Source organism: Schistocerca gregaria, chromosome X (genome assembly GCF_023897955.1).
Source record: "Schistocerca gregaria isolate iqSchGreg1 chromosome X, iqSchGreg1.2, whole genome shotgun sequence".
Lineage (NCBI taxonomy): Eukaryota > Metazoa > Arthropoda > Insecta > Orthoptera > Acrididae > Schistocerca > Schistocerca gregaria.
Window position 1 is genome coordinate 372,556,726 of NC_064931.1, and position 27,684 is coordinate 372,584,409.

Below are 27,684 nucleotides of genomic sequence, written 5' to 3' on the forward strand. Positions count from 1 at the left end.
ACATCTCGACCAAGTATTTGGACATTGAGGAATAACGTCCCTGAAAGGGAAGAAGTACACAGAATCAGTGTCATGTTCATGATCATGTATGTGGTCAGATTTGCAAACGGATGACACATGACCCTCTTTTTTTTTTTTTTTTTCATTTGTGACACACGGCCCAACATTGTGGACAATCTTCTCGTGAATGTTTCGTAAATCACAGCAGTTTCTTAGAGGTTTGTTTATGGTTAGGCCAAGGCTGCACTTTGGAGCATACTGCGGCCACGTCGGCCGGCGGAGACATGCACAGAGGTTGTATTTCCCCGACATCCCCCCCATGCCTCTATTTGTACACCAGCAGTGCGAGAAATTTCAAAAGATCGAGCAATGGATAGGATTTCATCTAGAGTCAGATTTGCCAACTGAAGGGCATGTTGCCTATGTTCTTTGTTGGGCGCCGATCGGATAATAGCATCCTGTACCATGGAATTGGCACAGGACTCTTTGTGAACTTCAGTAATAAATTGACACTTTCTACTGAGGCCGTGAAGTTCAGCAGCCCAAGCGCAATAGGATTGATTCAGTTGTTTTTGACAATGATAAAAGGCAACACAAGAGGCTACCACATGTGTTTACTTTTGGAAATAAATGGACAGAAGTGAGCAAATGTCAGCAAAGGACAAAGATGCAGGATCTTTCAAAGGAGCCAATTGCAACAACAAACCGATACATTTGAGGTGAAATTCATGAAAGGAGCAGATACTTACATGTTTGTTCATCCGTGACATGAAATGCCAAGAAGTGCTGTCGAAGACGTTTTTTGTAATCAGACCAGTCTTCCGCCGTCTTGTCGTAAGGAGGAAAAGTAGGTACAGACGACAACGAGAGATGCCCCACATTTGATGCTGCGACAAAATCACGAACTGCATTTGTGAGAAGCATTTGCTGTTTAATGAGACCTTGCAATAGTTGCTCTAAAGTAGCCATGGAAACATGTGGGTCAACGATGGAAAAGAAAAATTCCATCCTCGTTGCCAATTGTTATAACTTCAAGTTGAACAAATATATTTCAAGGAAGACGCAATACTGGAAAGTCACAGATCAAGTAAACAGAGTAAGATGTGTGTACACTTTAACAGTCAAATCATAACTGAGTCCAAGTCTAGCGGCCACAGGCTGGCTAGCCGCTTAGGTGGTGCTGCTCCTGCATGCCTGGCAGACAGCGCCGCATATAGAGACTGTGCGTAATTGCACGGCGGCACTTTGAAAGATCGGTGAGTCACAACAATGTGCTGTAATGAATGCTGAATATGTACTGTAAATACTCATTTTTTAAAAAGTATGGCAATTTCTGCACAGTTTATATTTCAGTGTTTCATTTTGGTACCCTTGTCTCCAGTAAGGTGTACCCAGAAATGAGTGCCCATTATATTCCTAGTCTCATTTTGTGACCTGCTACCACTATCTACCAATGTTAGTGAAATACATTGCAGACACATAGGCATATGTTTGTGTGTATAAATTGTCCTGTATAAGACAATTCAGCTGGTTCATCAATGATAACATAATTTTTTAAAAAAATATTGTGAAATTTACATTCTTCTAGAGTACTCTTCTGTAAAAAAAATGTCAACAGATTGGCTTTTGTGTCTATACATAACCTTCATGCTCTGATGAGTGGTGATACAATGCATTCATTAAGTCTGGCACATCAGCAGTTAATGAAGTGTTCATCTTTCAATATTTTATGGAGATTGTACTTATTGCATGTAGTATTTGTAATATACTGTATAAAATATTTTATTATGTCTGTTGCACTCAAGTAGCCTTTGGTTGCTGATTACCTAACATACATCAACAGTCCAGCACAACTGCAGTTTATGTATTGTGCTCTACTCCACTATCAGTAGTTCTGTTGTGTTTGGATGTATATGTATCTTTTACAACATCATATCAGCTGTTGTTAATTGTCAAGCTGTAGCACGTAGATCAGTTACCATTATGAATGTGAAGAGGTGATGTTTATGTGGATCCATTCCCAATGTAATGATGGACTATGACATTTGCTTGTGTGTGTGTGTGTGTGTGTGTGTGTGGCATTAGATGATCTCACAACTGAAGCTGCTGCATCAAGGGGATAAGCACAGGTTTTTGGATCTCCTAGAGGAGGTGGAGATACTGTATGTTATCAGAGATCTCCCCTTGCCACCTTACTCAATGATCAGGTGGGAATGAGAAGCAGTCCACTTTGGGAGTTTTTCAAAACCCACCTAAATAATAAAATTAAGAGGCTTCCATAGGTTCAAAGGAGGAGACAACACCACAGAATTGTGGCTGTATGTAGTGCTGTGGGACAGCTCATTAAGTGACAACAAAATTCATAGCTCATGAACCAAGCCATTTTTCCAGTAGCCTCTGACAGTACATGTATCTATTACAATTAATACTAATAACAGTAACAAACACCAAACCAAGTTACACATGTTTCCGTAATAAACTGTGATAAGACTTTATGAGTTATTGTTCATAGTATTTTCTTTGAGGTCTTAACACTGATTAATACTTGACAACCATCTAAGTTACTTTTCATCATGTAAGTCAATTTGAAAGAGATAATTAAGCATACAACATGTGCTTTGATCCACAACATATATATTTTTTTCAATATTTGTATTGATTTTAGCTTTGATATAAAAAGAGTCTTATTAGTATTTCAATTTGTGCCACCTACATGTGGAGTCTTCTTCCTGGTTTAAACATAATTACTGAATGTATTTCAGTATTTAAGGATGCCACTAATTTTATGTAAGGCTATTACATTTTACTTTCCAAATATTTTTTTATGATGTAGAACACAAATGACAGTAATAATGGGTTGCTACACAAATACCAAGGTTAACTGCATGGAAATGTAAGCAAGCAAGCTGAGTTCAACTGATGTTTGTTATTTGTAGTGCGAAGTAGTAGCATGTGACATATTTACGGTGAACTGTGATGACCTGGGCATAATTGGTATGTAAATTTATACAGTTTAGAAGTTGATGTATTTGTGACTTGGTTTTAGTTTATAATTTAATGCCCAATTCTCATTATGTTCTTGTATTTACGTAGCACTCAAGATAACTGAACAGTAGCTGAAACTGACCTGCAATACACAGCTTAAACGCTTATGACAGATGCTGCCCTTCCTCGTATCTTGGATCTAGTATATAATATTACACATGTAAGTAGGAAAATTGTACGGTAAACTGGTATGTTAATGTGAGTTGTGTAATGTGTTATTGATACATGCTGATTTATGCACACAGTGTGATCTCTCTCTCTCTCTCTCTCTCTCTCTCTCTCTCTCTCTCTCTCTCTCTCTCTCTCTCTCACACACACACTCACACTCACACTCACACTCACACTCACACACACACTCACACACACACCTCTCTGTGAGACAGAAATTGGGAATGGTTGATGTCATAAGTTGACAGAACCTCTTGGAGAATTGCATACAGTAAATATTCTGAAATTACCTATAAAGATATGTGGTGGCATGTAGGAGATTGTGCATGTGAAATATACAGTTCAGTTTCAGCTGTGCTGTCAAGTCAAAGACCAGTAACACCTCAGAAAGCAAGACATATTCTGAAAGAAATGCCTAGCACATGTGACAGTCATCATTGTAAGTATTTCTGCTGTTCATTTCAGCTGCAGAAATTTTAACTATGCTAGTAGGTCACAATGTACTCATCACCACAGAAATCACTCTGGGGAGAGAAAAACAATGAGAGTGTACCGCACACCAATTGATAGTGTGTCTCTGAAAAGCAATGAAATAATACTCCAAGAAATACCTACAATTTCATACATCAGGACCAAGGGCATCAACCTAGAGGTTACTTACTTACTCACTCCCTGACTTTACAGCCTTGAAGGACCTTGACCCACATCACAATATCCTGCCATTCTATCTGGTCCATGGCTTTTCATCTCTATCATCTGACACCCAGCTTTTTCATGTCTTCTTCAACTCCACCCACTCATCTCTTTCTAGGATGTCCTTTCCATCATCTGTCTTCAGCCTTGCCATCAAAAATCATCTTGCATGTTTTATCTTCCTCCATTCAGACAATGTGTGAAAAGTTGTTCTAATTCTGCATTCATACAGATGTGCAAACGACCTTGATCGTATATTGGGCTGTATATTTTATGCAGAACTTTTCTCTCCCAAATGCTAAGGGTACTTTCCTCATTTTCAGTCATGGTCCATGTCTCAGCACCATACAAAATAACTGCTCTTATAATTGTTTTGTAAATGAGGATTTTAGATTTTCATGATGAAAGTGAGCTCCTAAGCATGGGTAGTGTAGCAAAGTAGCATCTGTTGTCTGCTGCTGTTCTAGCTTTCACCTCACTGTTGATGTCATTTGTCTCTGTGATAGTCGATCCAAGGCAGTAAGTTTCTCACTCTTTCAAACTCCTTGTTGGCTATCCTGAGATTTGGTAGGTTTCGTTGGTTAGCCATTACCATATATTTGGTCTTTTTGACTTTGACTACCAGGCCAAGTTCCCTTGTACCTCTCTCCAGTTGCTGATAGGCATCAGTCAGCACAGCAGTGTTTCATGCAAGTAGTGCCACATCATCTGTGGTACTGCAGTGAACAATTAAAAATGGTTTCTCTTCAATTTAACTCTGACTTATGACTTTTTCTAGGCAGAAGTTTAATAGCAATGAGGATATATTGTCGCCCTGTTTCAGTCCCTTCTTCACTTCAAATTCTCCTGAGATTTCGCTCTGTATTTTTACTTTACAGTTAGTTTCACTGAGGGTCATCATAATAAGTTTAACAAGTTTCTTAGGTATTCCAGCCTCTTCCATCACATTCCTCAATGCCAGTCTTGAGATGCTATCACAAACTTTTTTTAAATCTATATAAAGCTGGTGTATGTTTATTTGATGTCCATAACATTTTTCAAGCAGTATGTGTGATGTGAATATTCAGTCAGTTGTTCACCTATTTCTTCTCAAAGCCACTCTGATAGTCTCCAATTCTCTCTTCCACATAGGGAGTAAGCCTCCAAGTTACAATTTTTGTGGACACTTTATATGTAATATTTAGCAGTGAGACTCCTTGGTAATTCTGGAAGTTTAATTTATCTCCTTTGTTATGTATGGGGTACATAATAGCTGTTTTGCACTCCATTGGCATGCTCTCCTCCTGCCAGATGCCCAGGATTACTTTACGAAGGGGAACCAAAAAGTAACTGGAGTCTTAACACTGCACATCGTGCAGTAGCACATCGTGTAGTAGCACATCATGTAGTAGCAGGTTGCACTGCCAGAGGGTTGTAGGAGCTGCTTTGCTGAGTCATTCTGCCATGTGGCGTCACGCAACAGTGAAAACCATGGTTTCTTTTGCAGCTGTTTGAGTGTGTGTACAGTGCAGACATGACACGAGGAAATGGCAAGTTCTTACAAACAATGTGCAGCAATGAAGTTTTGTTTCTTGCTCAGCAAGAACGCAGCAGAAACTGTTGTGATGATTCAGACAGCCTACAAAGACAATGCTCTTAATAAAACACAAGTGTACAAATGGTTTTCTCAGTTTAAAAAGGGAGAAATGGTGGTTGAAGATCAGCCCCATTTCGGTCGACCTTCAACTGTTCGAAGTGAAGACAACATCAACAAAATCCATGATCTCATCAGCAAAGATCAACGCACGACAATTTAGCAACTCAAGAACTTGTCTGGGTTCTCCTGGAGCTCAATTCAGTGCATCTTTACCATCGATTTGGGGATGCGAAGAGTGTCATCAAACTTCATGCCAAAGCTTCTTACCGGAGATCAAAGGGATCCTCGCATTCAAGCCTGTCTCGAAATGAAGGATGTGTTCAAAGATGATTCACATTTTTTTCAACAAAATCATTACAGGTGATGAGTCATGGTGCTATGGGTATGATCCAGAAAGTAAACAACAGTCATCACAATGGAAGTCACCTGGCTCACCTCGACCAAAAAATCCTCGACAAGTGAAATCGAATGTGAAAATGATGTTGATCAGTTTCTTTGACAGCAAAGGAATTGTACACTCTGAATTTCTCCCTGAAAACCAGACAGTAAACCAACAATTCTATTTGGAGGTTATGAAATGGCTTCGCAGAAGTTTGTCGCAAAACGTCCAGCTTTGTGGGATTCTGGCATGTGGTTCCTGCATCACAACAAAGCTCTGTCGCACATGGCTCTCAGCGTTTGCCAGTTTTTGGCCTTAATGAAGATGACTACCTTGACCCACGCACCCTATTTGCTGGATTTAGCACCCTTGGACTTCTTCCTCTTCCCGCGGATGAAAACAGACTTGAGAGGAAAGTGTTTTGTGGATGTGGAAGACGTAAAACGCAATGTCATGAAAGTGCTAGCAGATATCAAAGACGACGAATTTAAAAGGTGCTTTGTACACTGGAATGAACGTTTGGACAAGTGTATTAATGCTAATGGAGACTACTTTGAAGGAGATTAAGGTTGTATTTGAAAACATTAAAGTATATGCTTTCTAGAAAGAAATTCTGGTTATTTTTGGGTCCCCCCTCATATGTATTGCTTTCCACAGTGCTTCCTCACCACATTTGAGAAGTTCCACTTGGATCTGATCTTCTCCAGGTGCCTCATTATTATTTAAGGTCTTAATGGCTTTTATCACTTCCTCTAGTGTGAGTTCTGGTGTTAAGACTTCTGGTTCATAATAAGTCTTGTTCTAATCCTCCTCCTTCTGGGTTTAACAACTCTTGGAAGTATTCTGCCCATCTGTCAAGTATTTTATTACTTGACCCTACCCAATCCCCTTCTTTACTTCTACATGTATTTGTTCTGGCTTGAAACCCAGCCTTTCCTTCTTTAATCTTTTGGTTCATTTCACGTACTTGCTTCTCTTCTCATAGCTGCTCAAATTCCTTCCTATTTTTCTTTTCTAGTGCAATTTTATTCTGTCTGTAAACCCTCTTAGCTACACAGCACTTCTCATTATATTCATTCAGATTTGCTCTAGTTCTCTGAAATAATTTAATTCGTGCTATGATACACTCCTCAGTTCTTCTTATACATTCTTCATCAAACAAATCTGCCTTCCTTTGAGCACATGTGTGTTCCAAAACTTCCCCAGCTTCCTCGAAGATTGCAGTCTTACATCGTTTCTATATTATTTCTATACATTTATTTGATGTGTCAATATTGTTTATAATCACCTTCTATTTTCATCTGATATGCTCTCCATATTTCTTCTAACTTCAGTTTCTTAATGTCAAAATTCTTCTGTTTGTGGCCCGTTTGTTTACTCAATACTGTGATCCTTTGCCTGTAATTAATTCTCACTAGATGATGGTCTGCATTGCAGTCAGCTCCACGTTGGCTCTTAATATCCATTATGTCTGATCTGTGCCTCCGATCAATCAACATATGGTCTATCTGATTTCTAGTTTGTCCATCTGGTATATCCATGTTTATTTCTGTATCTGTATCTTTCTGTATGGAAAACATATACTGCTGACAGTCGTGTTTTTACTTAAAGCAAAATCCAAAACCCTAATTCCATTGCCATTTGATATTTCAAGGAGGCTATGTCTTCCTATAATTGGCTGATAAGCCTCTTCTTTCCCTTTTTTGCAGTCAAGTCTTATTAAGATCTTATATTTGAGAGCCTGATCATGCAACTACTCCACCTTGCTATAAAACTCGTCCTGTTTTTCATCTGCCTCCTCTGTGGGTGCATGAACATTTATAATTGTTATGTTGAAAAATTTTCCCCTGAATCTTAACATGGACATCCATTCATTGATTGGTTTGAAGCCCATTTAGCGACCACTAAACCTGTACAAAAGGTATTTGTCTTCCCACCACTGTAGAAGAGAGTGACATTTCCTGAGTCCATTATGTCACTTCCCTGGCACATCATTTCCTAGACAGCCAATAGTTTTATACAAAGTTGTTTACTTGCATTAGCAGCTGGCATAGGGCTCCAGCTCAGCACAGGCTCCGCACATTCAATGTTCTTGTGTACATCTTTCTCATCCTTTTTTGTTTGCTAGGGTTGTCATCAAAATATCTGTCTGGATTATTCCTTTGTTAGCATTTGCAACAAGTTATTTTTACAGGGGAAGATTGTTAATTTTCCGCTCAACCATTTGGCGTGTTGCCCCTTACAGTTCGCCGGGTACTGACTGCAAGGCAGCAGTTGAGAGATGGGGGCTCCTCTGCCTTTCTTCCAAGCCATTGGCCCTCATACCTGCTGGTTTTGGTCCACCATAGGGATTTTATTTCCTTGGTACCCACCATATCTGGAGAATGCTCCCCTATCTGCCACTTGGGGAAGTGCCCAATGGGGAACCAGCAACCCCACTTGGGATCAATCTAGAGATTGGTACAATTAATACAATGGGTCATTGACATTTTGTAAAGTATGTTCTTAAAAAGTAATTATCGCTATTTTCATTTGTCCACAATTTACACCTTTTTAAAAAGACCTTTGAAAGTGTATGAGAGGGGTTTCAAAGTAGTTTGAAAATTATCTGAGAGAGGTACTATTGTAGCTTTAGTTTACTGTTGCCAACTCACTCTCCCTTCTGACAACTATGATTAAAGACAATGTTCCACGCAATATAATTGTCATGTTGACTCTGTTAGGAGACAAAGCACTAGTGGTACAAACTTTTCTAAATTTTAATGTTTTCTTCTGATTTAGGATATGGAGTCAAGGACTAAAAGTTAACCACATAAAGTTTGTAAACACTATTTGAATGCCAACACCATGCCCTCATCATGTTATGTAAGTTAAATCTTTTCTCTTCATGAATTTTGTGTTATTTTTTGTTAAGCGTAAATTGAGGGAAATTCAAAATTATGTTAACATGAAAGCAGGAATGAATCAACATTGTTATGTAGGAAATATTAAGTTACATAGGAAATATGAAGGGCCCAATAGAAAACACTGTAAGAGTGAGAAAATATTTTTGGGAACATGAAATCACCATCATACTATAGCAACAATTTTAGTAAAACAATATGGACCTGACCAACATTACCCCAAAAAACAACCACCTTTGTTCAGCAGTGTTGTGAAATGAATATGTGCAAACTTACTGTTTAGACCTATCTTATCAAACTTCAGAGAAACATTTATGTATTCCAAGTTTTATGCAAACTCTTACATCTCCAATATGAATTACAGTACATAAATGTAATTTATGACACTTTGGCAATTCATAATACACACTTTATTTTTATATGTTTGGCAAGGTGGAAAGTACACGGTCTGGCAAGAACAAGCATCATCAGTAGATTAGTTCTGTTTGTACAGTTTTTTGAAGCAGTGGTGCTTTGTTGAAAGGGAATCTAGAATTTAATGTAGTCATACTCTCCTGAAAAATTTATCATCATAAGGAGACTGCCTTTCTTCATTTTCAACAAATGGACAGCTGAATTTAAACGTAGCCATAATTTTCTAGATGAGAGTCCATATGAAGGATATGCCAAAACATGAAACCACATATGAAAAATTGAGAAAAAACAAACAGTTAATGATCAGTTAGGATGCATGAAACAGGTAACATCATAGGCGTATCATAAGAGCAATATTATATAATTAGTTAACAATGTAAAAGCTTTGTGCTAATAGGTTGCCACAGTTCTTGAATCATGGCCAAAGCAAAAGGAAATATGAATTTATCAGTGATGTTCAGAACGTTTTATATAAAATCTAACTGATCTTGTACAACAGTCTTTTATTGTGTACGAAATGTTGGTCCACTACTTCACATGCAGTCAAAGCAATAACTCGAAGCTAATGGTCCCATTTTAGAAATGGTGAAGTAGGTTTCTTCTGCTAGATGGTTTACAGCAAGTGTTCTGTGGAATGCAAAACAATTGTTACATTGCAAATATTAGAACAGTGATTACAACTAAAGTCTTTCACACAATCTCGATAAAAAAATGTGAGAGGTGGTCCGAATAGCTAACAAAAATTCACAAATCCACAAGGGCACTTCGGCACTGATAAAAACTTCAGTATTTTTGCCAAATCGTCTCTTTTTAATAGATTTGGTACACTCTGGGTTCCATCTGTCTAAAGACATTTGTGGCAGGGAAACAATGAATCCACTGAAAGGGCTATGGAATATGGGAAAGGGTATTTTGCAGATTTTCTGAATCAGTTTCTAAATTGTATCAGTACATTGGCAAAACAATGGACACAGTGTACTAAACTAAAAAGTAGCAAGAAAAATAAATACATCATTGATCTAAAATAAAGTGTCTCACTACCTGGCCAAGAACTACAGCCCCCTTGTAAATCAGTTTTTCTCCGCTGTCAGTTGCTTTTCAGGGATGATACTAGATATCAAAGCTGATGAACATTTGCTCATGGTTATTGGGTTGGTTACATAAATATAACCATTTTTCTGTAAGTTTCATAAACACAACAGATATACATAACACACTCTAGTCATCAATAATATACCTATTCTCCTTCACTATTTACAACAGTCTGCCAATGCTGGGGTAACTTTTCAATTCCACAAATTTAGATATCAGGTAGTTTTGATGTGAGGAACTTGCCAATTTATGTTTGGACTGCATTTTCATCCAGAAAGGAAGTTCCATGAAGGATGGTTGATAGAGAGAAGGAAAGATGAAAATCTGACAGTACAAGATCAGGTGAATAAGGTGGGTGTAGAATGACTCCTTTATAGCTTTTTTATCTGTCTAGGAGAAGGGAAGTGGATGTTATCATGGTCACCATCCTTGGATTGCATCTGAAAAGCATCTCAGTTGTTGACAAATGTCAACAGTGATGGCTACACCTTGGGGAAGCAATTCTTAATGCACCACACCATCACTGTTCCACCACATTCATAACATTATCAGGGACTGCTAACCTAGTAGTTTGGTCCCTTTAATCCTCCAACCAACCCTAACATTATCTTTTTTGGACATGTGCAGATCTCTGAACAGAGAGTTGCTGCTTTGTTTGGGCTCAACAATTCTTGTCCTTACATTAGCATAAAGACACCATTTCTGATCATCAGTAATGATGCAGGATAAGAATGAATGGTACTGCTCATGAGCAAGCAAACAAGTACAGAGTGGCATCCAATAATTTGTTTGGCTTTGGCTTAGTCCATGTGGTACCCATACACTGAATTTTTTACCTTTCCTCATTGCATGCAAATGTTGCACAATGGTGGAATAATCACAGTTCATCACATTTGCCAGTTATCAAGTACAATGGTGTGAATCATTGTGGATTAATGTGACTAAATGATCTTCATCCAACCCTGAAGCTCTTCATGAACATGGAGTCACTGAACTCAAAAATATCCTCCTTGAAATGTGGGAACCATTTTCTTGCTGCGTTATGTCCAATGGAATTATCCCCATACATGGCGCAAACATTTCTGGCTGCTTCTACTGCTGTCACACCTCTATCGCCCTATCAAACTCAGAATTTGTTGGACATGTTCCAATTTCTCCACTTGGCACTATTATCTAGTGTCCAAAGCTCCACCCACTATCTCCAGATGACAAAATAACAATATGTAAATTAAACAGCAACAGTGAACTACAAATTGAAAATGATGATTGACAAATAAACCCATAGCAACCAAAATGCCAGCATGCAAAACAAAAACAATTAGAATTTTTGCACCAACCTTATATTTAGTAATTTCAATCTTACACCTATACTGGGTAAATAATAATATACAATCATCTTCCTTTAGATATTTGTTATTTCATAAATTATTCTAAAATTAATGTTCTTACTCACCTAATTAGGAACTGAGATGTTTCAGTCACTTAACTCTTGGCTCTATATTCTTCCTAAAAGAACACTCTTTGAGCCCTGTAAATGAAATGTGGTATCAGGTCACATGAATGGCTAGTGTATAATGAGGTCTTTTTTTTCTCATGTGTCAGCTTGCACCTGAATAGTTATATCATACTGCTTTTGTAAGTATATCCTGAAAGAACCAGCTTATACATGCTCAGTTTCTATAATTGGAAATGTCAATATGAGCTATTTTGGTACTACAGATCTTTTGTCTTATTCTTTGCTCACAACAATGACATTGTTTCCGTCACCCTATAATCACTTCAAAATAGTTTACAGTGTATCACAGCTTTGCTAAACTTTCAAAATGACATTTCATAACACCAGGAGACAATGTTTAAATTATTGTTAACTGTGTGACCAGTTTTGGTCAAAGACTATCATCCAGTACCTGTTGAACAAATATTATAAATTCAGGAAAATTTCAGGTGAAAAGGAGTTTCAAAAATGCAATAACAAATACAAACAATGCTTACTACTTGTGTTAATGGCAAGAGTTACACACATTCTCACTAGACCTGCAGGTAGTTTTCCAACCCTTAAAACAGAGAAAATTAGAACATAATATTTATTGATATAACACACATGGAACCCCCCACAGTTCTGCAGATGAAATCGTAGCATTAGCCTCTAATGCAGACAGGGGCACCGACTTATAAAAAATATTGGGGGAGGGGGGAGGTCATATAAGGGGTTTTGCCCCAGGAAATTTTCTAAATTTTACATGAAAAATATTGAGTTTTAAAGCTTTTTAAGCATTTTAGAATCATATGCTCAGTGAAAATATAGCTCTGAAAAGACTGCAATTATATTCAAATAAATCCTAAACTATCACTAAAAGAATAAAACACAAAATATTGCTGTCACACAGTAATAGCACTTCGATTAATAAGTGAAATAGTTAATTTAAGCTTACTTTGAACAAGCCTAAGGGTTCATTAAACAAAAAGAATATCTCAAAGTTAATGCTTTAATATAGTTAATAAAGTTAATACAGTGTGCCTAATACTTTCTGTCAAAAAGTATTTAAATAGTGGGTTTTAATTGGGTCTTACACCCTGAAAATATTTAAGTAATTGAAAATAACTAATACAGTAATATAGTAATACCGTACTAAACTAGTACTAATATTTCAAAACTGAAAATTTGACATTACGTATGTATTCAATTCTCTATTTTATAAAGATTTTTAATATTGCTCTAAATGCCGTCATTAATGCTAGAGTGTCTTTAGAAAGGTGCAAAATGTCGACCGTCTGACTGGATTACTGAATATGAAGTAGTTGACTGGTTGGATATCCAATTCATCCAAAACATCTAGGTGGGCATGAAGAATAGATAGCTTCTGTGCCATTGTTAACTGGAGATTTGACTTCAGACACCTAAGGGTGCTAAATGATGTTTCTGCTGTTGCTGTTGTGATTGGAACTACTTGGAGAAGCTTAATGCACTTCACTACTTAACACAACATTTCTCCAACTGCAGGCTCTTGTGTAATGTACTTTCTTATATCACTCGTGCTTTTTAAGACCAGTTGTTTTTATTAGTGATATCGGCTAACATATTCAGGTGTAAGTGCAATGTCTAGGTCATTTTTGAAAAACTCAGTTGATTTTTCCAAATTTGTCTCACTTCTGTTTACTAAAATCAAGCATTCTTCTTCAACTGCAATGACCATGTGTGAGTCCAAGTGAAGAAAACTGCTCAGTAATGCAAGGCTGCACTGTTTCATAAACTTCAATGTAAATAGCTTTGTAGCATTCCTTTGGGCATTTGAAAGTGTGCAGTTAGCTGGCTTCATTGTTTTCATGCCTCTTTGGTGTACATCGATTCTGAGGAAGCGAAGGATCATCAACTTGTGAAGGTTTTTCTTTTAAATACAATTCCCAAAAGTGTTCAAAACTATCATGCCTTCCATTCAATATACAAATCAAGCCCTCATATTTTTTCCAGATCAGTAACACTTAGATGAGGGCATTGAATTTTTTCATTAACATCCTATATTGGGTTCATCGCATGGCAATAATGACATAAAAAGAAATAAGTCTTGAATTGTAACATTGACTCAAAGTATCCTGCACATTTGTAACCTGCCTCTCTTTTGTCCTCTACACAAAATGTTTCCAGAAACTGTAGAAGTTCTTTAAAGTTTTCCAATATTCTCAAGATACTAGAAGCTTGCATAGTCCAATAAGTCAGACAAAGGAGTCATAGACCAGCTTGGTCGTTGGCACTCTCATAGCGTATGCTTCTGAAAAGTCCCATCCTTTTGATGGATTCCCTTGCGGTGTTTATTAAGTCCTGCGCTAAAGCCATAATATCCCTCATAGATGTAAGGTGGCGGAGACTGAGCAACTGAAAAGTTTAAACTGTGAGCAGTGGAGAGCACATAACATGCTTTTGGTTGAATATCCAAAGCTAACTTTTTTAATCCTTTGAACTTACCTCTCATATTCGAGGCACCATCATAGCACTATCCTCTTAAGTTATCCATTGACAAATCAAGATGAGCAAAAGCATTTTTTAAAATACTAAACAGAGCTTGTGATTCAGTGTTGGGGGCCTCATATAATCCAATAAAGTCTTCACTGATGATTAAGGAATCATCAACAGTACAAATACAAAATTACATTTGTTCATGAATCTAAGAATCACTTTTTTGCCAACCATAACAGAAAAACTCATGCCAATACCTTTCTCAACACAGACTTTCCTAGTAGATTAATGACCTTGTTTTGAATATCGTGGGATGTCCACTTATACTCCGAACCCCCTAACCAATCTTTAACTCATATTTCATTCTTTCAGAGTTCCAACAATTGAAAAAAAATTGAGTTTACCTCTTTGTGCCCTCTAATTGCTAGTCCTTGTCAGCATAGAAATTGCACGGTAGTAAAAATTGTCTCAAGACCTAAATGACCTTTCTTTATATCACTAACTGTTCATTCAATTGGGAGGCCACACTTTGGTTAGTGATAGAATTTAGTTTCAGAACATCATCTTTATGCATTAACATATTTTCATGAAGACAGAATTTTTCCAAAGCCTTTTTCCAGTTAGAAAACCCTACTGAAGTAAATGCATTTTTTTTTTTTTTTAAGAAAACTGTAATAGACTTTTAGCATCTGCCTATTTGCAGGATTTGCAAAAACCTTTTTGGTAGACGCTTCATATTCTAGCCATCTACATTTGATCAACCAAGACTACTGAAATGATCTTCCCTTACTGAATTGTCCAGGTGTAGGCTGTGAATGGTTCTCGCCTAAAGACGATGAAGCAACTGATGACACAATAATTGTTGGAGGTTGACTTGCAGGAGCATCAACTTCCAAGTGTGCCATTTTGATAACAAATGTATCCATTGCAAATAAAATTTACAATACACTAAGAGACTAATGTAAACAAATAAAATATAGTCCTATAAAATAGTCCACTAGACACTAAAGTCTGAGCACTAAACACATCTGCAGCATGCACTGAACAAAACTATCCACACTGAATAACTGGGATAGCAGAGTGGGCTTTGTATAACCACTGCATCATAATTTCTCGAAGTGTCAAGGCGACGTGGGTTCCAGGCGCTCCTGCTCCAGTCCTTTTGATGCTGCTGTGGCCGCAGCGCTGGCCCTCCGGTGCCAGACTTTACCCAAATATTCACACAACGGGACAAATTCTAAGTGTGCCCACAGCACCGTAACACTATCATGAATCACACCACTCATTTTCAGTTAACTTGATTACTACCATAACAATTATTTGTTTTAACTCATTACTGAATGTATTTTAAAAGGTAGCTATCATCAAACAAGGAAAATAAAAAAATTCCAACATAATTTTGTGATTTTACAGAGTGTAATATAACTAATAATTTTCTTAAATTATTGGGGGGGAAGGAGGCTAGGGGGAGAGGCTGGGGTGGGGTAGGGGCGAAGATGGGGAGGGAGCCTCCCCCTTCCCCCCTCCCCCCCCCCCCAAATGAATTTCTGAGGGGGCTCGGGCCCCCTTAGGCCCCATAGAGTCAGCACATGTGAATGCAGGGAAACTTCTATGATGAATGGAACTAACTTAATAGAGCAAGTTTAAAAAATTGCCCTGGAAATTAATTTAAAAGGCTAAAATAATGTAAGTTCGGTGGCAGGAGGAACAAGATTTTTGGTTAGGTGATGGAAATGGAAGAGGATGTAGATGAAGATGAAATGGGAGATACGAAACTGCGTGAAGAATTTGATGGAGCACTGAAAGACCTAAGTCGAAACAAGGCCCCCCCGGAGTAGACAACATTCCATTAGAACCACTGACAGTCTTGGGAGAGCCAGTCCTGACAAAACTCTACCATCTTGTGAACAAGGTGTATGAGACAGGCGAAATACTCTCAGACTTCAAGAAGAATATAATAATTCCAATCCCAAAGAAAGCAGGTGTTGACAGATGTGAAAATTACTGAACTATCAGTTTAATAAGTCACAGCTGCAAAATACTGGTAGAAGATGACCTCAGGGAGGATCAGTTTGGATTCTGTAGAAATGTTGGAACACATGAGGCAATACTAACCTTACGGCTTATCTTAGAAGAAAGATTAAGGAAAGGCAAACCTACGTTTCTAGCATTTGTAGACTTGGAGAAAGCTTTTGACATTGTTGACTGGAATACTCTCTTTCAAATTCTGAAGGTGGCAGGGGTAAAATACAGGGAGCAAAAGGCTATTTACAATTTGTACAGAAACCAGATGGCAGTTATAAGAGTCGAGGGACATGAAAGGGAAGCAGTGGTTGAGAATGGAGTGAGACAGCGTTGTAGCATCTCCTCGATGTTATTCAATCTGTATATTGAGCAAGCAGTAAAGCGAACAAAAGAAAAACTCAGAGTAGGTATTAAAATCCATGGAGAAGAAATAAAAACTTTAAGGTTCGCCGATGACATTGTAATACTGTCAGAGACAGCAAAGGACTTGGAAGAGCAGTTGAATGGAATTGACAGTGTCTTGAAAGGAGGATATTAGATGAACATCAAGAAAATTAAAACGAGGATAATGGAATGTAGTCGAATTAAGTTGGGTGATGCTGAGGGAATTAGATTAGGAAATGAGACACTTAGAGTAGTAAAGGAGTTTTGCTATTTGGGGAGCAAAGTAACTGATGATGGTTGAGGTAGAGATGATATAAAATGTAGGCTGACAATGGCAAGGAAAGCGTTTCTGAAGAAGAGAAATTTGTTAACATCGAGTATAGATTTAAGTGTCAGGAAGTCGTTTCTGAAAGTATTTGTATGGAGTGTAGCCATGTATGGAAGTGAAACATGGACGATAAATAGTTTGGACAAGAAGAGAATATAAGCATTTGAAATGTGGTGCTACAGAAGAATGCTGAAGATTAGATGGGTAGATCATGTAACTAATGAGGAGATATTGAATAGGATTGGGGAGAAAAGGAGTTTGTGGCACAACTTGACAAGAAGAAGGGATCAGTTGGTAGGACATGTTCTGAGGCATCAAGGGATCACCAATTTGGTATTGGAGGGCAGCGTGGAGGGCAAAAATCGTAGAGGGAGACAAAGAGATGAATACACTAAACAGGTTCAGAAGGATGTAGGCTGCAGTACGTATTGGGAGATGAAGAAGCTTGCACAGGATAGAGTAGCATGGAGAGCTGCATCAAACCAGTCTCAGGACTGAAGACCACGACGACGACAACAACAACAACAACAACAACAACAACAACAACAAAATAATGTACACCAACACACTACAGGAAAACAGCAGTAATTAGCAATTAAGTCACAGAACAAGTTGCTGAGATTTTATACTGATGGCAGACAGGACAATTGGAATGAGAGAAAAATAAACAGAAGTTTAGAAATGGCCTAGAGCAATTTTAGTACAACAGCTTTCAAAATAAACTGTGCAACTTGTCTGAAGCATTACTTGTAACAATGAACCCAGTGTCTTGAGTCATTGACTTTAAATTAAAAAAGTCAAAATCTGAGGATTCATCTCTTAGGAATGGAGATATTCAGAAGGACAGGGAGAGAAAGGAAAATAAATTAATCAGGGATTAGGCTGGAATGGAAGACATAATTATGACAGTAACAAATACTAAATGGGGGTGGGCAGGACCTGTAACCAGGACCAAAGTGTTCTCTTCTGGATTCCAACAGAGAAAAACTGCCCAAAACATTGAGCCACTGAAAGTATAACAGATGCCAGTAGAAAACAAGTATGAATAGCTGAAGAGGTTAACACCAAACTGTAATACATAAAAATGTCTAAATGAGGTCTTTAATACTAGTGGATGTCAATTGCTTGCTGTGGTAATGATGATCACAATGACATTTAGAAAGCATGTGTCTAGGTTATAATTCACTGGTTGGGTGAACGACACACCACAATCAAATTTTGAGTGTGAAATAGAAACCAGGTACTGACATGCAGAGAGATGAACCCATTATACTATAGTACATTCCCTCCCCGCCCTCTATAATTTTCCTTCCTTCTGGACATGCTGTTGCCACACACAATGATACCTCTTTTCCCCTGTATATATAATTATTAGACATTCAGGAATTATTTTATGGAAGATTAGGAATTGTCAATCAGATATGGGTTTAGTTCATGTTGGAATTTAACTTTTTATCTACTGGTATTAAAGAATTTAACTAACAAGATAGGTGATCAAAAGTTTTTTGTGGGTGAATACCTCAATCTTTTCTGTATCACAGTGAGTGAGTGAGTGATGGACAGGGCAGGCCATTTCTCCATTTGGTATTATATTTATGTATACTAGTGCTGCTTCGAAACAAACTGTTGACATTGAACTTCACAACTGTGTTAATGTACTGTGAGACTTAACAAGCCAAATAGTTGGCACAATTTCTTGTCATGAATCCACGAGTGTAAACATTGCTGTAACAGGCCACTAATGTGAATAAACAAATGTGTCCAAGTAATGATTTACAGCAATGTGAGGTGGTAGTTTGTGCATCTTCTGTATTGAGTTCAATGAAAATGGTCTACGTAGTTTAAAATAACTGAAATAAGAAAGCTAAAGTTAGTAACAAAATAATTGCTATGTACACTGAAATATGTTTACCTTATGATAAAATATGGGGGACTTGCCTGTTCACTATGTCAATTAGTATTGCTGTTTGCCATGAATTATGAAAATATCATAACAAAGAATTGCACTAGAGTCATAAAAAAATGATGTCGTTCTTCCGACTTTCTGGTTCGGTTAAAATCAAATTCAACCTATGGGCACAGTAATCAACAAAACAGGCATGTTTAACATTCTTTATCAGAAAAGTCTGTACAACTAAATGATGACCACTTTTAAGAGCTGCCCCTTTATATAAATTATCAGCAATATCCAGTGTATTCGTTGAGCCACACTGATAACATTTTTCAGTCACATGCATGAGATTTACCCTCTGTCAAAACATATCAGATAACTACAACAAACTGTGAAATTGTTATTATTCATTGTCTCATCCAATAACTGTTGCAAAATCAGTTGCAGCAATTTTATTTCTTATTCATTCATGGTAAATCTCCAGTAAAAAAAAAAAAAAAAAAAAAAAAAAAAAAAAAAAAAAAAAAAAAAAAAAATATGCCTTTGAAAACAGTAACTTTCAAATCTTGATTGCTATGAACAGCATAAAATTCTGTAGTGAAATTTAGAAGGCCACAGAAAATTCCTGGAGCTAAAGCACTGCATTCGTTATGTTCATGAAGTGTCAGTTCAGAAACACAACAAACTTTATTTCAGTACACAATTTTAGGGAGTACATAATATTTTTGAATCCAATAATGGTGTGTCAATTGACTGCCTACAAGCACTATGAATTTTTTGTCTAATATCCTGTTACCCTAAAATATTGTGATCTAGCTGTACAGTTATATGTGATCTGGACCCCTTACATGATATATTATCATCTGTGGTAAATGGCATCACCACCATTTAACATCCTTATTGTTTCACACCCAGCATTTACATTTGCAAACAAAAAACTCTGAAAAAAGTACAATACTGTGTGATATAAGAACCACATGTTCAGCCTACTTTCTTTGAATACCTGGTTTGAAAATTCTTACAATTTCTTCACTTTCATTTTTCATTTTCTTGACTAACTATACATATTTCCAGTGGCAGTCCCCTTATGTTCTTTACAATGATCTCATCTTGAAGCAGCAGAGAAAAATCAATTTCCTCAGTAAACTTCTGCCCTGAAATGTCTCACACATTGGCTTTGTACTGTAGATACTGCAATTATGCGAACTCTTATCTTCAAACTCTCAACTGTGTATTGAATCCTCCAGAGTGACAGACAGTAAAATCGGGTGTCAGTACTTTTAGCTACAACGAACAAGAAAATTCTTTTCTGTCTGATGACTAAACTCACAATGTAATTTCAGTTTAAAAATATAATTACTTACAGTGTTTAATGACAACAGATATTATAAGGTACAGAATAGTTGGGATAGAAATTAGATTCAAAATTATGTGTGTGTCATGTTGGCAGAATGAATGGGGAAGAAGTGGCACCACACTTTGGCAGTGTTTCCATGGCAAAATGAGGATCTCGCAGATACATGCCAGAGCATTGCTCCAATGCTCAGGTTATGAAACAAACCCTACCTCCACTCCCTCAATCCCTCACCAATGAACTCCACAGATGGAATTTGGTCATTGGGGGTGCAGAATCAGATTTTGCACACGAGTCACGCTAACCAAGTGCTGACAGCCAGTTTCAGACACCACTGTGGATGTTGGTGGCAAGGTTTGCATGCTTTACTAAATAATTATCTGCTAAAGAGGTAGGAGAATTGATAATTTTAAGTTTAAAATCTTTTTGAACTACAAAATTCTCTTAGACATGAATATTTCTACAATGGTTCACTACTATGTGGTGATGCAGGACAAACTGCAACTAAAAGTATGAGAGTGGGTAATAAATTTACATGTTGTTGCATGTTAGTTAATAGTTTGGGATTGGTGCACAAGGATTGTAAATTTCAGTTTCGTGGTGTGACTGCACTTGGAAAGAAGGATAATGCCCCTCCATAAATATGCAAGGTATGAGAAAATGAAGAGAGAGAGAGAGAGAGAGAGAGAGAGAGAGAGAGAGAGAGAGAGAGAGAGAGAGAGAGAGAGAGAGAGAGAGAGAAAAGAGAGAGAGAGAGAGAGAGAGACAGGAAAGGGAAAAAAAATGGGAGTATTCTGGATAGTTGTGTTCTAATTGAGCTGAATAACCGACACAGTCTGCTACCTGTTGAAGAGCCTCACTCAGCTTTCGAGTAATGTAGGATACTGCACACCAATAACAAAACTTTAAGATCATATTCCTGAAGAGAGTATAGTATTTCTTGTATTATGAGATCAGGCCTATTTCTTTTTCCTAACTACTTCATACAGTTCCCTTTCCTTGTATGATTTTTTTTTTTTGTAGTAGGAGCACATTTTATGTTTTATTAGTATCATGCTTTGTTTCTTTGCTTATGATATGCTGATTTGTTTTGTGATCAAAGTCTCTTCTGATTTCTTTTATTTCTTATTACTACCATGCTTTGTTTATGTGGGAAACAAATTTTTAAGATTTATAGAAACCCATTTTAAATACATAACATCTGGAATTTATCTGTCACTTTATACATATTCTTCAGGTCAGCTTACTGCTGTCTGCCTTTAAACTTTGAGTTTTGTTAATCCACTACTCAAACTTATTTTTCACTTCCTTGTAATTAGTTAAGTTATTTAGTTTGGCAAGCTGTGGATCATGGCCCAGAGCCCATTCACTAGTGGATAACATTTATATTGTTGATTAACTGTACACCTACAAACATGTCTTCTATTAGTGTATTATTTTCCTGTGTAATTCTTGAGAAAAAATTATTAGAACTCAGGTTTCCAAATTATTTCATTTATCTGAATGTTCTGAAAATTATTTTTTAGACTTCCACACATAATGATTTGCTTTATTTTGGTTGCTAGATGGTAGAACCAGGACTCAGATATTTCCAAGAAGATTTGAAACTTTACCAGCGGGTATCTACTGAGGAAGGCAATGGCAAACCACCTCCGCTAGGACTTTGCCTAGTCAGTGGTGCATGTCTCCTGCCTCATCCCCTAAACTCCTCTGAGTATCATCATCATCTAAATACTGTAAGAACCATGCATGATTTTCCATTGACAGCAATTAACTAGTAGAGATTCCAGTTATTCATCTAAGTGTAAAATACTGGTTTCAATAGCTTTGAATTGGCATTTTTAACATAAATGATGACTACTACTTTCTTATATTTTGCTACAGAAAGAGGCTGCTAATTTGCAGTATTTTATGCTCAACATATGCAGTCCTGTATTTATATGGTGTTCAGAGAGACATAAGACACCAACTTGCTCTTGATATCCTTGTTTGTGTAAACATATATTTTTAGTCCTCAAAAATTATGATGCACCATGGCAAGATTATTTGAATACATGTATTTTTTCTTTGATACTGCATGTATATGGATATCTTTTAAACTGTCAGTCTGGATGATGTGTATAGACTAAAACAGGCTTACTGTCACATTAGTAATCAGAGGAATTCTACCATTAGTTGCAGTGTCTCCCCCTTATATTTTCATTTACCATTTCAGCTGATCTATCTTTCTCCCTCCTGCTAAGGTGTAGGCTCTGTCTTGTGTATCCCCATCTCCCAAAAGTGGAAACTGGCTCCCCACAAAACTTGGCAGCAACCAGGTCAGTTCTGAGGTAACTCACCAGAAATCTTTGTTCATGCAAGATTCCTGATGTTGCTGTACAACCAAAACAAATCACATGCATGTAAGGTTCCAATACACATTTTATAAAGGTAAACTACTCATTCTACACCAGTAGTCTGTTCTGGACCAGGTCCAGATTTTCCTGTGAACCCCCACTCCCCCCTCCACTACCAATATCTGCTCCTTTATTCTCAAATCCTAAGTCAGAGCCACAATATCATATTACCTGGCCAAGGCTGGCAATAGGTTTTACAATACTTGTTATCTGGTACTGTAATCCAAGTTTTTCCTGCATCCCTCCTTCGACTGCTACCATGCAACAAAGTCTTTCTTTTTCTGCTGAACTATGAGTCTACCCTGCCTATTACATTCTTATTATTTGTCTAGAGCACCCTAATTTCCTCTACAGCTGAATGGGACTGTCCCTCTTCAACAGTAGCAGGCCATGTCTGTTTTTGCACTAAATTAAAAAGTGCTATCCAGACTAGTCCATTTTCTCCCCATCTTGTTTTCCCCTCTCAGCTGCTCCAATTGTATTTGCACATCCTCAATCTATGCTCCAAGAGTACAAACACTCACCTGTTGTTCTGTGATCTTCCTGTCTTACACTCATATCCTACACATTCATGGGAGAGCATTATTGGGTACCCCTTTTTTTCTAACTGCAGTCACCCCAGTAATACCTCAATGAAAGAGATCTTTGCTATCTAAAAATAAGAGAATATGATCTGATTATTTCTGGAGATCAAAACACAAAAGTGGATATCATGCTACATACAAGAAGAAGAATTGTAGTCTACAAGATACTGAATACAGTAAATGTATGAACCTTATAGCATGCATGGAAAAAGATTTTGAAATTACTGGCATAATGAGTGACAAACTAAGAATTTTCTGTGTAAAACAGGTCTCCAAGTGGTAATACAGCAACATTTCTGAAAAAACTAACAAAATTATTACTAAAATTTAAATTGAGTGATTTTGTAATATTTTGAGACTACAATATAGGTATGGGAAATAATCAGAATCAAAACCAAAACAATAATCAAATGAAACAGTAATACAGTGTAGTATGGTGGTGATAAATCTACCTACAAGAGTGATCAGTCACATCATCATTGATAACATTATTAACAATAATCAAAACAGTGAATGCGAAGCAAAAGTTCTGTAAACAGCAATCTCTGTTCATCATGAGTTAACATTTTGTATTTACAAAAGTTGGAGCTGAAAAACAAAGAAAGGAAGACCAGAGAGAACTCAAGATTATTAAAGGAAAAAACATGAACATTTTAAAAAATAACATTGAGGATGGAAGATTGGACTGAAACAATGCAAACACAAATGGCAAGTAGTGACATTTCTTAACACACTAGTGCATAATTTTCATGTATTCCCCGAAATGACCTCTCAGAAAAAGCAAAGTCACAGTAACAAATGGATCACAATCAAGAAATGACTGAACTCAAGGTCAGAAGTAGTACAGGCTATCAATAAGAGAAGCAAAAGCCATTTCAATGAACATGACTGTAGCAAATTCAAATTATGAAACAAACAAACAAAATTGAAAACAGTAGTCAAAAGAGTGTAAATACAAATTTGATTAAGTCAATGAGAACTAAGAATAATATAATTGCAGATGGAACAAAAATTGGTAATATAATCAACAATTTGAATGAGAGGAGTATTCAATGATTTTGAAAGTAAGATGTTGTCAACCGACCTGAGTAAAAACCGTAGGAGATTTTGGTTGTATGTAAAATCAGTAAGGCATCAACACATCGCTTTTAACGGAACTAAATCAACAGATGTAAAGTTAATATAAGGAGTACCACAGGGAAGTGTGATAGGACCGTTGCTGTTCACAATATATATAAATGATATAATAGAAAGTGTCAGATGCTCTTTAAGGCTATTCTCAGATGATGCAGTTGTTTATACCAAAGTGGAAACGCCAGAAGATAGTGCAGAACAACCTGCAGAGAACTGATGAATGATGCAGACTCTGGCAGTTGACCCTGAATGTAAATAAATGTAAACTATTGCCCATACATAAGAAAAGAAATCCACTACTGTACAGTTACACTATTGATGACAAACTGCTGGAAACAGTAGTAGTAGTAGTAGTAGTAGTAGTAGTAAAGGGGTTTGGGGCACACGACAGCAAGGTCTTCAGCACCCGTTCAGTAACTTAGTGAGATGGGGGTCAAGAAAAATCCCAGAACAGGAATATAAAACGGAACAGAAAACATGTGTAACAATCGTTGAAAAACATGTGCTCACCCACACCAAAGCGTGGGATGAAACATGGACAACACAGGAAGAAAATGATAGAGGAAGCTAAAACAATGTAGCAGATGGAAGTGGCTGGCTGACCACAAGGAAAAAAGGGGAGAAGTCAGCCACTCTGCAATACACTAAAACCTCCAGCCTAAAATTTTAGGCCAGAGTCCAGACACATCACAAAACTTAAAAACCCTAGACACACACGTCTCATCATTAGCTAAAACAGAAGGCAGATCCCCAGCAACTTGTGCTTCTGCCTGTGCATCACGGTACAAAATGCAGTTTGTTAAAATGTGCCGGACAGAGATGTGCACACCACAAGCATCACAAAACGATGGGTCCTCCCGCCGTAATAAAAAGCTATGTGTGAGAGGACAGTGCCCGATCCGAAGACGTGTGAGGGCCACCTCCTCCCACCTGAGCAACCGGCAGGAGTAACGCCACGGCCGAGTGGTTGACTTTATCAACCGCAGTTTATTGGCCGTCACCGCCAGCCATTTGTCCTCCCACAACACCATGCACTTCCTGTGGAGTGCAGCGATGACTGACTGCAAGGGAATACGACACTGGACCACATCCTGCTCTCTGCCGGCCTCCTTGGCAGCCCGATCGGCCTGTTCATTGCCCCAGAAGCCAACATGACCAGGCACCCAGCAGAAGGATACTTCTGTACCCCGCCGTTGGAGCAAGTACAGTTGGTCATGTATCAGCTGGACCATCGCCTCAGTCGGGTACAGGTTCTGCAGTGATTGTAAGGCACTAAGAGAATCGGAGCAGAGAAGAAATCGATCGCCCCGAACACGATTCATCTGTTCCAGTGCCTTCAGGATCGCGTGGAGCTCCGCTGCGAAAACGGTATATTCAGCAGGGAGGCGAATCCGGGTGACTTGATCAGGGAACACTACAGAACAGCCAAGGAAATTCTCCTGTTTGGAGCCATCAGTGTACACGACAGTGAAACCGTGATGCACATCTAGAATGTTAAAAAACAGACATTGGAATGTAAAATATGGTGTGCGATCTTTCTTAAAATTAGCCAAATCTAAAATAAGTTTGGGTCTCCGGAGGAGCCAAGGTGGGGATCTGCTCCAACCGCGATGCAAAACACGAAGACCAGCCATAGACATCGCAGCGAGGCAATCCTGTGCGCGAATTCCATAGAGCTGCGTCGCACGTTGCTGGTTATGAAATAACTGTGCCAGAGGAGGATGAGCAATGGCAGGGTATGCAGGGGTGTATGGTGTGGACAAAGTTTTATACGCCTGGCGCAGTGTAAGTAGCCGTCGCCGCATAGGAAGTGGCGGTTCACCAGCCTCTGCACAGAGGCTTGGTATGGGGCTAGTTCGGAATGCCCCAGTGGCCAACCGAAGCCCTTCATGGTGCACAACGTCCAACATCTTTAAGTAAGAAGGCCTCGCAGACCCATATACCGTGCACCCATAATCGAGCTGAGATCGCACAAACGCCCTGTAAAACTGGAGCAGACAAGTCCTGTCAGCTCCCCATTTACTGTGGCTAAGACATTTTAAAATACTTAAAGCCTTAAGCGACCTCCGTTTCAGGTCTTTAAGATGAGGTAACCACGTGAGCTTCGAGTCAAAAATGAGCCCCAGAAACCTCACCGTGTCTTTAAAAGTGAGAATAGTATCCCTCATCAGCAACTCAGCAAAGGTTAAAATCGCACGAGAACGGTTAAAAAGAACACATACAGACTTCTCGGTGGAAAACTTAAAACCACTCTTCCGCGCCCAGTCATCCAAACGTCTAATCGTAAATTGCAACTGACGAGTTGTCGTTGCAAGGCTTGAAGAAGAGCAAAACAAAGAGAAATCATCCACAAACAAAGAACACTGGACAGGACTTTTCACTATGAACGTAATGCTATTAATAGCGATGGCAAAGAGAGTCACACTTAAAACGCTACCCTGAGGGACACCGTTCTCCTGCTCAAAGCGATCAGACAGGACGTCACCAATTCGGTATCTAACATATCGTGGCGAGAGGAAAGACTGAATAAAAAGAGGAAGACAACCCCGAAAACCCCATTCATGAAGTTGCTCCAGGATGAGGCGCCTCCAAGTGGTATCGTAGGCCTTCTCAATGTCAAAAAATACACCTATAAGGTGATGACGGCGTAGGAAAGCTTGTTGTATAGCCGCCTTCAGTAGGGCCAGGTTATCGAAGGTGGAACGAAACCTCCTGAACCCACACTGAAAGTGACTAACGAGTCGCCGGGATTCTAACATCCAGACAAGGCGGCGGTTGACCATCCGCTCCAAGGTCTTCCCTATGCAACTAGTGAGGGCAACACTACGGTAGCTACTCGGGCTCGTGCGGTCTTTCCCAGGTTTTAAAAAAGGGATTAAAACTGCCTCACGCCACGCATCAGGAAAGTGACCCGACGCCCAAATTCCATTAAAAAGTGCGAGGAGGATTTCTTTGTTGCGCATTGTGAGGTGCCATAGCATACTGTAATGGACCCTGTCGTGACCAGGGGATGTGTCACGAGCTCCAGACAATGCAGAATCCAGCTCCCACATAGAAAATGGGCAGTTGTAAACTTCATGAGAGGTGGACTGGAAGTCCAGACTACATCTCTCAGCAACGGCCCTCTGGCGCTGGAAACCTGGATCCTGACTGGTTGTTGCAGTAACTGTGGCAAAATACGCTGCCATAGTCTGGGCAATGTTTCGCGGATCCGTGTGGAGAGTGCCGTTATTCATTACAGCAGCTATGGGACACCTCCCTCCTCTGCCAGAAATTCTCCTGATGGTCTCCCACACAATGGAACTT

The 27,684-nt window shown here is 38.4% G+C and overlaps 1 long non-coding RNA gene across 1 annotated transcript in view; it reads right to left on the minus strand.

Annotated features, from left to right (window-relative positions):
• The window catches only part of LOC126299131 (uncharacterized), a 101,941-nt gene that overhangs the window by 12,896 nt on the left and 61,361 nt on the right, over positions 1-27,684 (minus strand). The window contains exon 2 of the long non-coding RNA XR_007552727.1: positions 11,784-11,858. This is a non-coding gene — a long non-coding RNA (uncharacterized LOC126299131). The remainder of the gene's footprint in view (positions 1-11,783; positions 11,859-27,684) is intronic.